This window comes from Protopterus annectens, chromosome 2.part0 (assembly GCF_019279795.1).
Source record: "Protopterus annectens isolate FY-2018-M chromosome 2.part0, PAN1.0, whole genome shotgun sequence".
Lineage (NCBI taxonomy): Eukaryota > Metazoa > Chordata > Ceratodontiformes > Protopteridae > Protopterus > Protopterus annectens.
The window spans coordinates 711706342-711719004 of NC_056728.1; positions in this window are offsets into that span (position 1 = coordinate 711706342).

A 12663-nucleotide genomic window follows, 5' to 3' on the forward strand; every position below is an offset into this window, starting at 1 on the left:
ATAGCCTGTGTGCAACATTTGGAAAAATAAAGGAATATTACTGCAGTCTTTTGTTAGTTTGTATCTTTAACTTATGGGGTTAAAGTGTATTCTTTGTGTAAGTATCTGAAAGAAGAACAGAACTAGGTGTGAATTGACTAATTCTGATAAAAAAACTGTGACTGTGTCTCTGCACAGTGTTTTACATAGATTAGTACTAGCTAACTGCCCCTGTGGGCCATTTTAAGCCTAGCCAATTACCCCATGTGAGAATCAAATGCTGCACCTTGTGTCTGTAAGGTAAGCACCTTAACCATTATGCCAATCTCCCTCCCTGTGTTCTAGGGTAAATATCAGTACTGTCTGAAGTGCTGTAGATGTAAGGCAGCTATTTGGGTCAGAGAACTTTGGAAAGAATAGAGGATGAGTGGATCTACAGGAGAATGGTGTGTTCCATCAATAAATACTGGAATTAAAGACTGTAGTGGATCAGCCCGGAAAAATAAGAAAAGAAAGTGTGCAGCTGGAGAGAAGGAGTAAATATCAGTAGATATAATGGTGTATAAGACAAGGGGAAAGTCAAAGGAAAGGAGGATATGTTAGAATTCATCAGAGCAATATATTCAAGTGAGGTGGCACAAAGTAATGTGAAGGGAGAATGTGGGAAATACAAACACAAAATTGAGTATAGGGAGAAGAAAAGCAAGGTGAAGGGATATGCGGCCAGGTACAGTGAGACTAATGAGGGAGAGACAGAGACAGAAGTAATTATATGTGTGCCAAGACCCCAAGGAGAACACGGTGAAAGTTGGCAGGAAGGGGCACTCAACAATGCAGGGAAATAGAATATAAAACATACAGGACAGTAAAGGCCTCACCAAATGAAAGAGACAGAGGGTATATTAGACAAAATAGTGTAGAAAGAGTATAGAAATGATGGGAAAGAGATCAGATATAGCACAGAAAGAGTGGTAACTAGATGAGACAGTGAGAAGGGATGTATGATGGAAGTATGAAAGAGAAGGTTGTAGGTAGGAGGGAGTAATGGCATGAGATGGGAAATCAAGAAGATGAGATCTACTTTTGTGACAGTGAGGGTCAGTTTTGCAAATTCAATGACAAAGAAAATTAACCATCATATAAATGGAGTAAAGAGATACCAGATTTGATTTCAGTAAAACTGGTCTCTGGCATCTACATTTTGTAAGGTGGGAGGAGAAGGAGACAAGGTGGTCAACAAGGGTGAAGGAGCTGCATGTTGTAGTGGATGTAGGCATCAGTGGGTTGTTAGAAGGGTCAGATAGGATGATAACAAGTAAACCAGTTGAAGTGGTAGCAAGCAAGGCAAGAGAAGTGGCACAGAAATGCCAGAAGAAAGGCTGGAGCTAATTCTTAGAACTGTTGCCTTTGCTAGCAGCCAGTACAATAGATAAAGGGAAGAGTAGGGAGTACAATAACTGGCTGCTGCAGTGGGCAATGGCAAAGGGCTTGGCTTGGGTGTAGTAGAAGGATGGAGTAAACCTTGCAGACCCCAAGTCTATGCACTGGGCAGTCTGCATCTTAGCCTAGAAGGGACAACGGTGCTTAGTTTTGGCTTGCAAATGTACATTCCAATGACTGTTGCAATAAAATGAGAAGGACAAAGGTGGGAGAGTGACAGTAGAAGGAGGGTAGGTATTCATGCAGTAGGCAGAAGATAAAAACAAATGTAGAACAGAAAAATAGATCAAACAAGGATGATTCAGAATTCCTTTATAATGCAAGCGATGCAGATGAGAAGATACGGAAGTTGTAAGCAGTGATGCAGAGGGATAAACATTGCTGGTATCATAGAACCATAGGCAAGTGACAAGATAATGCACCTGGATATTGAGTGTTCAGTAATGAGACAGAGAGTGAGGGAGAGAGACAGAAGAGAAAAGAGAAAAAGGGAGATGGAGGAGCAAGATATATATAAAGAAAGGCATCCAATGTGAGGTCTGTGGGAGAAGGCACTTCCACATGAACGAGGGCAAGGAAGTGGGGTGGGTCATAGATTAAATACCCTGCTAGTAGCAAAGGCAAGAACTGGAGAATTAGTACAGTGTATTATCCCCTAGACTAACCATGATAAGAGACTAAGAGACTGGAAGACAGAAACAGACTGAGGAATGAGGAAAAATATAATACTCATGGTAGATCTGAATCTGCCAGGAACACACAGGAAAATTGTGAGCTTTTACTAAGAGAGAGAGAGACAGAGTATGACATTGGCTGAAATCCTGGACTATGAATGTTCATCCAGCTGCTATAGGAGTGTACTAGAAAGGATAGTTTTCTGGATGTGGGCCTAACCCCTTCAGAGGAGTTCATTTACATTGAGCTGAATGTACAATCAAGCCACTATGTGATTTAGAGTGGGACAAGGACTATGATTATAAGTACAAAGATGATGGTGCCTGGTTTTAAAAGAACGGATTATGTTGAGCTGGGAGAAAGTACCAAAGATGCATTATATGACTGAGATCAAATTGATGAAGTCAGCAAGTTATGGAGTGGGTCAGCGATGGAGTACTTAGCAATATGGACATGTCTGTGAGGAAGAGGCAAGTAGGGGAAAGAGAAGAAGGCCGATGTAGCCACACTGGAGTGTGAGGATAACAGGAAAAGAGTAATATATTGTACAAGAAGAGGGATCAAAGGGTGCAGAAGTGCTTAAGGCACAGTACAAGGGAGTTAATAGAAGGTTAGTAAAGGAGTGAAGGCAGAAAAGGTACAAGTTGAAATTAAATTAGTGGAAAATATTATGAGAGGAAGAAGGGCTTTTATAGATATTTAGGATGAGGGGGGAGGGAGGGACAGATTTGACATAGCTGAACAAAGCTTAGGGGCAGATAATGGAAAACATGAAGAAAGCAGAGTTAACTAAATAAATATTTTATTTCAGTCTTTGCAGTGAAAAGTATAACGTTATTATGGAAATGAGATGTCAGAAAGAAGAGAATAGTGGGCAGTCATCAAGATAGGGGGGGGTGGATGGGAAATTGGTTTCTGTTAGGGAGAATAAACATGAAAGGCTTGATGGGCTGATTTCCAGTTTCCTCAGGAATGTGGACATGCATTGGCTTATTTCCACTGAAGATCTTCAACAATCACTGGCTAATGTAGAAGCAACTGGAAAACAGCATGTATGGCAATCATATATAAGAGTGGAGTAGGATAAACCCATGTAGCTATACAGCAGTGACAGGAAAAGTCATGGAGAGATTCCTGAAGGAAAGATTGATTGCGTTCCAGGAGAGTAACAATATCCAGAAGAACAACCAATACACATTCATGTCTAGAAGGACCTGTTAGTCAAAATTGTTCCAGTTTTATGACAAAGTCACAGATAAATGTAAGTTTGACCAAGGTGGTCTACATGAATTTCATTAAGGCCTTTGATTCAGTCCCATATAGATGGATGCTAAGAAAACTGGGGATGGGTGGATGGGAGTAGTGCCACACGTGAGGAAATGGATTGCTGCATGGCTAATTTGTAGAACAAACAGTGTTGTGGAAGAGAAAATATATTAGGGATGGGGCAGCGGCTAGTACAGTAGCACAGGGGTCAGTCCTGGCTTAAGTACTCCTCGGTGTATTTGTTTGAGGTATATCTCAGGGAAGTGAGAACATGATCAAACTCTTTGCTTACAAAAGAAAGGGAGATGCAATTCTATAAGATGGGGGAGATCATAAAGAATGTTTTGGAAAGATTGACCCAAGTGGGCTGAAAGATGGCAACTGAGGGTCAGTACAAGCAAAGTTACTGCACCTGGGCTACAAAAACTGTGGCATGAAGCATCAGCTGGGGGAAATGAACTGATTGTAGGAAAGTAAGAAATGGATCTGGGTATCAAAGTTGTACTTATAGCTCCCAGACTGCTGCCCCCTCTACAAGCCACACCCACATTAATACTGCTGACCAAGCAATGCCCCCTTCGTATTGCTGATCTCTGAACATATCATTGGCAAGTATATGCCAGGGAGGTAATTACTTACATGATGAAGAAGCATGAACATTTCATTCAAAAGTGCACCTTCCTTAAGCCAAAAAACAAAATACCTTTCCATTTGCACCAGGTTAAATCAATCAGTTAGCTACCCCAGATTATACTAGGGTAGGTTAATCAGTTTGCCTAAGATTACTCATCTTCCTTTTGCAGCTCCTAATCCCTGTAGTGACTCATTAGAACTCCAGTAGTGCTACTGACTAAAGGAGTGGCAGGATCTAGGCAGCACATGCTCCACAGTGTTGTGGTCTGTAGGTACAACATATAGTGCTTCCGCCAGGTAACACACAAGCTATGAGCCACAACTACTTCCCTTCCACCCGAATGGGTCATCTGGCAATGGCTGTTCACTCCTACAGCCTACACTCACACTAAGCCTTTTGGAATAGTAAACCTTACATTCCCAGCAACAAATACATTTTAGCTGGGTTCAGGTATACTGCCACTGACAATAAATGAAGATGAGTACCCATGGGAGTCAATCAAGCAAAAACTAAAGCTGTTGAAAGTTACATCCTTACTACCCTACATGTGAATCTCAAGCCTTTGCTGAAAGGAAATTGGTTAAAGCAAGAAAATTACCCTAGGTCCCAGAACCAATGAGAATGTACATGCTCTAAGGCACTTTCAGGAGTTTTTCTAGTCTTATAATTCAGTGATAGTCTGAACAAAATTATTGGAAAAAAATGAAAAGAAATTCAAGGAAGAAATAAGTTTTGCCCAAAGCTTAATGTTCAAAGCTGACACAATACCACCCAATATGCTGAGAAGACAACACTTTCTAAAGACAAAAAGCATATCTGCAAATGCAGGCTGTCTCCCTACCCTCCCACAAAATGAAAACATAGTCACATTATGTATAGCTCTATGCTGTTACATGCTGAAAGAACAAATGAAGACACTCAGGTTTGATTGTGAAAAATGTTAAAGAAACAATTACCATACCATTCTCAGCTCCCTTGTAAGCTAGTGTAAGTGACCTTGTATGCACATGTCTGAGTAGTACTGGTTTCTGAATATGCTGGATACAGGGCATTAGTTTAGGATAGGGACCCTCAACTAAGCTTGTTTCAAACTTCCACTGTACGGAATAATTTACTGCCAATCTCTATGCATATTTAAATAGTTGCATAGACACATCTTCCCTCCTCAGAAATAAATACAACACTAAATTCAAAAACAAAGCCCTGTAGGCAGCATAATAAAAGAAAAGAAAAATACTTGTTGCATGCAAAAATAAATGTAACCCTCAGAAAGCCAAAAACATTCTTACTAAATTAAACAAGGAACTCAGAAATTTGATTAAATCAACCAAAGCCTAATATTAGGTAAAATATAAACCCAGGTGAAAGATAACCACAAAGTATTTTTTAACTGTGTTAGAAATCTCAAACAATGACTGGCACTACAGTGAGCTAATAACAAATTATATCACATACTTGGATCAGGGGATATAGCCAATCCACTGGCCAACCAATTCAGATTGAACTTCACTCCCCCTCCAGTCTTCCAATATTCTCACATCAAATACCTGCATCTATAACCCTCTCAAATCTCTCATCAATTTCTGAAGTTACTACCTACGGCCAAAAATATAATGTCTATTGGGACTGGATAACATACTAGTCTGCCTAGTGGTTAGTCTGAACCTGATATGTCGAATCCCCTACAAAGGCTATTCAATATTAATCTCAAAATATGTTTTGTGCTAGATGAATGAAAGACTGCATCACACATTCCCTTGCATAAAGGTGGGACTTCAATGGGCCCAAGCAATTATATACACATAAGCATAACCAGTCTCATCTGGGAACCTATGTCAACAATGAACTGTCCCTTGATCACCACATATTCACTATTGAAAGGAAATCCTTCTTCATTGTACAGCTTATATCTAAAGGCTTATCATTCAGATCCAAGCACATAATTGTTTCCCCTCTACTTGGCACTCATTAGGCCAATCACTGAGTATAATGCCCCTTTTGGTATGTACCTGTCCAAACACTTGTCACAAGTGGATGCCATCTAACTCTCAAACATTTAGGAATTATTCCAAAGAAAACCTCCTACCAATGACTTATACCATGGTAAAATGTCTATCCCCCCAAACCATGTGAAATCTGCTACCAGTATGGAATTGTTTGCAGAAACCCTATACCATCATGTAAACAGCTGCACTGAGGTAGCTGCACCCACAAGGAATAAGCAGAGAAGTAACTCAAATAACAAGCCACCCTGGTGGAATCCTGATATCAACAAGTTGTATAACAAAAGAAGGAAAACCATTGACAAAACTAGGACGTGCAATACCCAGCAAGATGAGAAACCCTTCAAACTAAATAAGCAACTCAGAAATCTTATCAAACCCACCAAAGCCAAATTTGAGGCAGAAATATCCTCAAAGACAAAGGATAACCACAAGGCCTTCATCAGCTTTGTCCGCAACCTCAAAGGTAACACAACAGTGTGCTGAACAAATTGTAAATGGAACCACCTAAAAGGAATCAGAGGATATAACAAACCTGCTGGCTGATAAATTTCATCCCAATTTCATCCCTTCTTCCCCTCATTACTTCTCAGGATACACCCCCGACCATAACACTTCTGGCTATCACTAGCAAACAGGCCTTCGATGCACTCTCCAAGGCAAAGAATACTACCTCAGTGGGCCCTGATAATATCCTGGGATATGTCTTCGGTAGCATGAAATATAAGCTATCGAATGCTCTAAGATCATTGTTCAACATTAGCTTTCCAACTGGCTTCATGCTTAGTGAATGGAGGACTGCAACAGTTAATTTTCAGCACAAGGTTTCACCTTCTACTGACTGGATAACTACAGACCATAACTCTGACGAGTCTTGTATGTAAAGCCATGGAAAAAATGATCATAGATATTTTAAATAAAGACACAAGGAACCTGTTTTCTTATTTACATCTACAATGATTACAGATATTGAAATAAAGGGTCTATATCAGAACAGCGAAGGTTTAGCTTGTTGAACACCTAAATGTCGACAGCTAAACAACAGAAGCTTACAATTTCGAACGGCCACTTCCACAAATTTTTTCATAGGGAAAAAAGTTCCTTGGCCGTTAATGGGACTTTGCCCTTTTCCCCAATGTAGAGTGATCACCCAGTTGATATATTTAGTTGGGGGGGGGGTACCCCTCACATAATTAGGGTTTGAAAGTTTGTTTTAGTGTCCGACAGCAAACAAATTTTTTCCTTATGAAAGAATTTGTGGAAGTGGCCATTGACAGTTGTTAAGTTTTCGCTTTTTAGCTGTCGATGTTTAGGTGTTTGACAAGCTAAACATTCGAGCATATAATACAGACCCAAAATAAAGTAGCACAAGTACTGAAAGCCATTTGCTAAACAAACAATACAGTCTCACATTGAAAACAGACTTACCATGAGCAGTAAACTTCTCTGCTGTTGGAACTCACATTCATTGAAAAGGCATGAAAACCACATTAAAAGAAAATGCATCTGGCCAGTGGAGGATTAAGTTTACCTATGAGCTGTTTTCAAACCATAAGCTCCTTGCACACATTTATAGGGCTACACACACGTGTTCCTTGATTCAGCTTCCTCATTTATTAAATTATATTCCTTGCATAATACAGCACCATTTGTTAGAATGGTATTTTAAATTTGTAGTTATGAACATTCTTCTAGTAAGTAATGAAACAAAATATATGAACCAATAATGACAAAACTACCCATTTCAGAAAATTTCAACCATAAAAGGCCACTCAAACTTCTGTCATTACAATCCACTACTATTACTCAATAAGCACAATCTCTGCAGAACTAAAAAAATGAATAAATTCTGCATTAAAGAGATCTGTAACTAATAAAATGTTTGCTACTGGCAAGCAACTTTACATTTCAGTGTTTAATCTACAAATTCAGTGCCTGCTGCCCTTGAAGAATTAATTGCTTATGTAATATTAAAAACAAACCTGGTAAGGTGGTAATATTGCACTAGGGAATGACTAACAAAGCGACAAGTTCATAGTTACTAGCCATCACATACATAGGAGAACACACTCAACAGTGCACTAATCCTATCCCTCCTTAAAATGCACCAAATAGTCAGCAATCAAAAGGGCACTGCAATACTAGCATTTTACCTACATGGTGTAGAAATAGAATCCACAGCCTTCTGTACCAAAGTCGATAATGCTACTAATACTGCTTTCATATTTAATACAACACAAACAGTGATTGCCACTTGCTAAACAAAACATAAACAAACAGTTAGTTGCACCTTTAAAACAGACTTAGTATGATCAACAGTAAACTTATCTTCTTTGTGTGTGTGTGTGTGTGTGTGTGTGTGTGTGTTTGTATACATATGCACTTTTATTCAGCTATCCTGACAACATATATCTTTTACACCATTACACAGATGTGACAATCACCATACCCCAAAACACAAATGAACCAGAAGTATTTTGTGAATGAAAAATGAAATGCTGGTAAACTGGTAAATCATACTGTTTTGCTTTTCGTCATCTATGTGCTATATGTTAACACTGCATTTAACACATCAGAAGCTACAGGCAATTGAAAGCCAATGGCAAATAGTAACCCCAGATCAGAAGTAAGGAAGTCTTTGGATGACTCACAACCAGCACTGCTTAGTGACACTAAATACAAAGTTAACTGCTGCCTACAAATATCCTCCTATGTGAGCATATTTTTGCTCTGCAATATGGTTACATTCCTCTTTCTTTTGCTTCTTACCTTTCATTTAGTTTCATTTGCTGATGTTTGTGTTTTCCACATTACCCTTATCCACCACAGATCACAGTAGCACTAGCAAATGTCTGCAGAAAGGACGGAAATATTGTTGAAGTATTAATTTTCATTGCCACAAGTGGCAAGACAGTAAATAAAAATGTGGTGAAAAGTGTCTGCTGTTGTATTTAATTGAGAATTATATATCTCTTTGGTAAGATCATATTTCAGCACAATATATGGCAATTTTCATATGTTTCACAATAAATTGCATCCTTCTTATCAGCTGCTCACTATAAACACCATAAGCAATCACAGTTAGTGAATGAACAAAAAGCATGCTACACTATGGCTAATTATAGTGCATTGCCCAAACATCAATATCACATGGAGTACAGATGCCAAGGAGGCTGTCTGTATGGGCAACCAAGAAAATGACTCAGGTTAAAACATTTCCAAGGCAAAATTTGTTATCACACTAATCAAACATTTTGTTCCACCAGCAACACTGAAACCATGGTTTTGAAACAAAATCCAGAGAGATTATTTAATCAATTAAATACACATACTTCATCCCAGGTAAGAAACTCAGAGACAGATAGATAGATAGATAGATAGATAGATAGATAGATAGATAGATAGATAGATAGATAGAGTGGGAACAGTAAGGAAAAAGTAAACAAAAATTAAGTGTGCTGCCCAACAAATCCCAATCCTGGCACACACACGCACTTTATCTCTCATCCAAACAGAACGGCTAGTTCAAATTACAAACACATACATACACACACACACACACACACACACACACACACACACACACACACACACACACACACACACAATTTTCTCTCTCATACTGAAACAAATGCAACCACTAGTGCACATACATTATATACGTACATACATACACACACATATACACAATTTATTTACTTACCTTTGCTCTTAATGGAATGGTTATTTTAAATTGCGCACGAGAGTGCAAAATAAGTTTACATCCGCATTAGAGTATGTGCAACCCACATATGGCTTTCCTTAAAGGAAAATATGCTTCTTTAACTTTTTCCTCTGGCTCCTAGTGCCTGTCTTGTGCTACTCCTTCCCCACAAACACTGTACTGAAACACATACAGTGCATATGCCTCCTGATGTCCCTGCTGGGTATTGCTCAGATGTTGACTGGACAACTAGAAGAAGAGCAAGAGGGTAGGAATCCTCAAAGTGTAGACTCTGGAAGCAAGAAGGTAATTGGTTTCCTTATGAATTATGAAGATATGATAATTAATAAACTGATCATGAACACATGCATCATAAACCCACCAACACTCATCAATAAAAGTGTTTTTTCAGGAGAACAAGCCTCTTGCACATCCTGTGTGTGTGTGTGGGGGTGGGGGTGGGGGGGCACATGCCTTTACTTATATATACTTACTCCACAGTCACACAACAGTAAGAAAGGAGAAACCGTCAATATAATACACATCAGTTTAGCACAAACAGCAATGCTGTGTGTACAGTAAAAACAGATTACCTACAAGCAAGGGTAAATACAACCAGATGTGACCTGTCAGAGTCCGCTCAACTGGCCATCAGTTATCCATAGGGAAGCCAGGTAATGGTCCCTTATTAATGTACCATGGTCAGTCCTCATCATGAATACTGTATATAGTTCTGTAGGTCATATTATTTAGCTTGAAGAATTCCAAAAGGGAGCCAAGAGAAGAGCACATATGATGGAGAAGAAAGGATAACCAGAAACCAGATGAGTGGAAGGTCTTTTCATCAGATTGAAAGTGAAAATATCATAATTCTAATCCTCAAAACGTCATCTGTTGTTTTTGAATGTTTTATTTGATGAGATATGAAAAAAAGACATTCACTACACTGGCATTAAAACATCAATCATATATTAAACAATTAGCAACATTGTTTACCAAACCACATATCACAGTTACGTTTGGTCAGAGCGTCTTTTCTTGTATGACAAATTAACTAATTATTTACACAATGTACAAGTTTTCCCTAGTGATATTTTTCCTGTAAGTAATTGTAGTGGTTTAATTATTAATTCAAAAATAAAGAAATTTGATTGTTATTGATTGTTATCAATTCATTGGGTCGGATTCCATAAAGTTTGCAGAATCCTGTGGTTTGAGCAGAGTTCCACACGAGAATTGCTGCTAACCAAGTACTATGCAAATGTGTCCCATTCTACAGAGAACACCGCAGTGCAAACATAATCACAGTCAGTCATGTCAAAGCTATTTTTCAGGAAAGCTCATTCATAACCCAATCAGAATTTGCTGAATCTGACATAATCTGCAAAATTTCTAATAGAAAATAATTAAGTAAGGTAAAGGGCTATCTTGGTCACTTTGCCATTGCTAACAGTGGTTAACAATGGGTGCAGGACATGTGGGAAACAGAAGTAATGCACACTAATGCACAAAGTGGTGTGTAATGTACATCACAGTCATATGCCAAATATGTCTGTAATAAAGCAGATGTTGGTTGAGGGTGAAGAAGAGGGACACATAAGAGGTATGATGGAATAGGAAGGTCAGACAGAGGCAGAGGGGTATGGCTAATTTTTATGTATTTATTTTTTTGTGGAAATAGGCCCCATGTTTTCATTTTCTTTTTTTTTTTTTTATGAATAGAAGGAATGGAAAATACACGGAAAGTGAAGGAGAGCAAAAGAGCATGTATAAACATATAACAAATATCACAAGACATGACAGGCAAAGGGTGGAAATACACATAAAGGAGCGGTAAGGTACACAGCCAGCATAAATGCAGGCAATACAACATGGGTGAAAAAAAATTGACAAACAAGGTAGGGATGCATACCAGCCATAGCGAAACACAAAAATATATATGTACCAATACACAAAGCATTGCTGAGATGTTGCAAACTGTGTGACAGTTATACCAGAATGAGTATGACCAATGGGAGGTATGCGCTAGATGACACTAAATGGAGAGGACCACCATTGCTGTACAGAATGGATATCAGACCCAATCATCCACCAGGCTGTCAGCAGTGCAAGTGTAAGCCAGGCAACAGCAAGGAGGAGCAAACAAGTAGAGATGAGACTAGAACCTACAACCCTGCATGTGAAAGTCAAACAACCAAGCACAGTGCCAAACAGCAGTAATGCAGCAAAAAAAAAAATTACTGTGGCTGTGTAATAATTAAATAACTATTTACACCACAAACACAGGCGAAATGTGATCCATATGCCAAAGACATACTGTATGCCATGCCATTGACAGCACAGATAGGTTATCAGGTATACAATGTATATATGTGACATAATCCAAACAGAAAGAAGGCTGATCACATATACCCACACCAATGACATGGAATATGAAGTAAATGGTGATACACATATGATTAATGAAAGTTAAGTAATGCCAGTCTGTGTACACACACAGGAAGCATGGTAATGTCTGGCTAATACACAACACACAAATACAACATAAACAATGATGGAATTAAATCAACTGCCACCACCTTACATGCATATACCTTGCATGTGTATGAGACCCAATATGGTGGCACAAGGTCATGTTGTAACAGTACATTTACATTGCAATGATTATGTGTCATAGGAAGGTGAACATACACATACACACATGCCATGTTTATGTGAAACATGTAGGCCAAAGCTATAAGTGGAAGGGACAGACAACACAGGCCCAGATCAGTGAATAAATGCCAGCAAGAGAAAATAGGCACAGACTAAAGCAGGACAACCCTAGCTAAGGAGACACAGTGCACGTGCATGTGTCCACAGCACAGAATGGACTGCAATTGAAACAAATAGCCATCTGACACATGGGCATAGTGTAATGGGAGTGGCTATAAACATGTATCTGTACAAATGATGCAAACAAC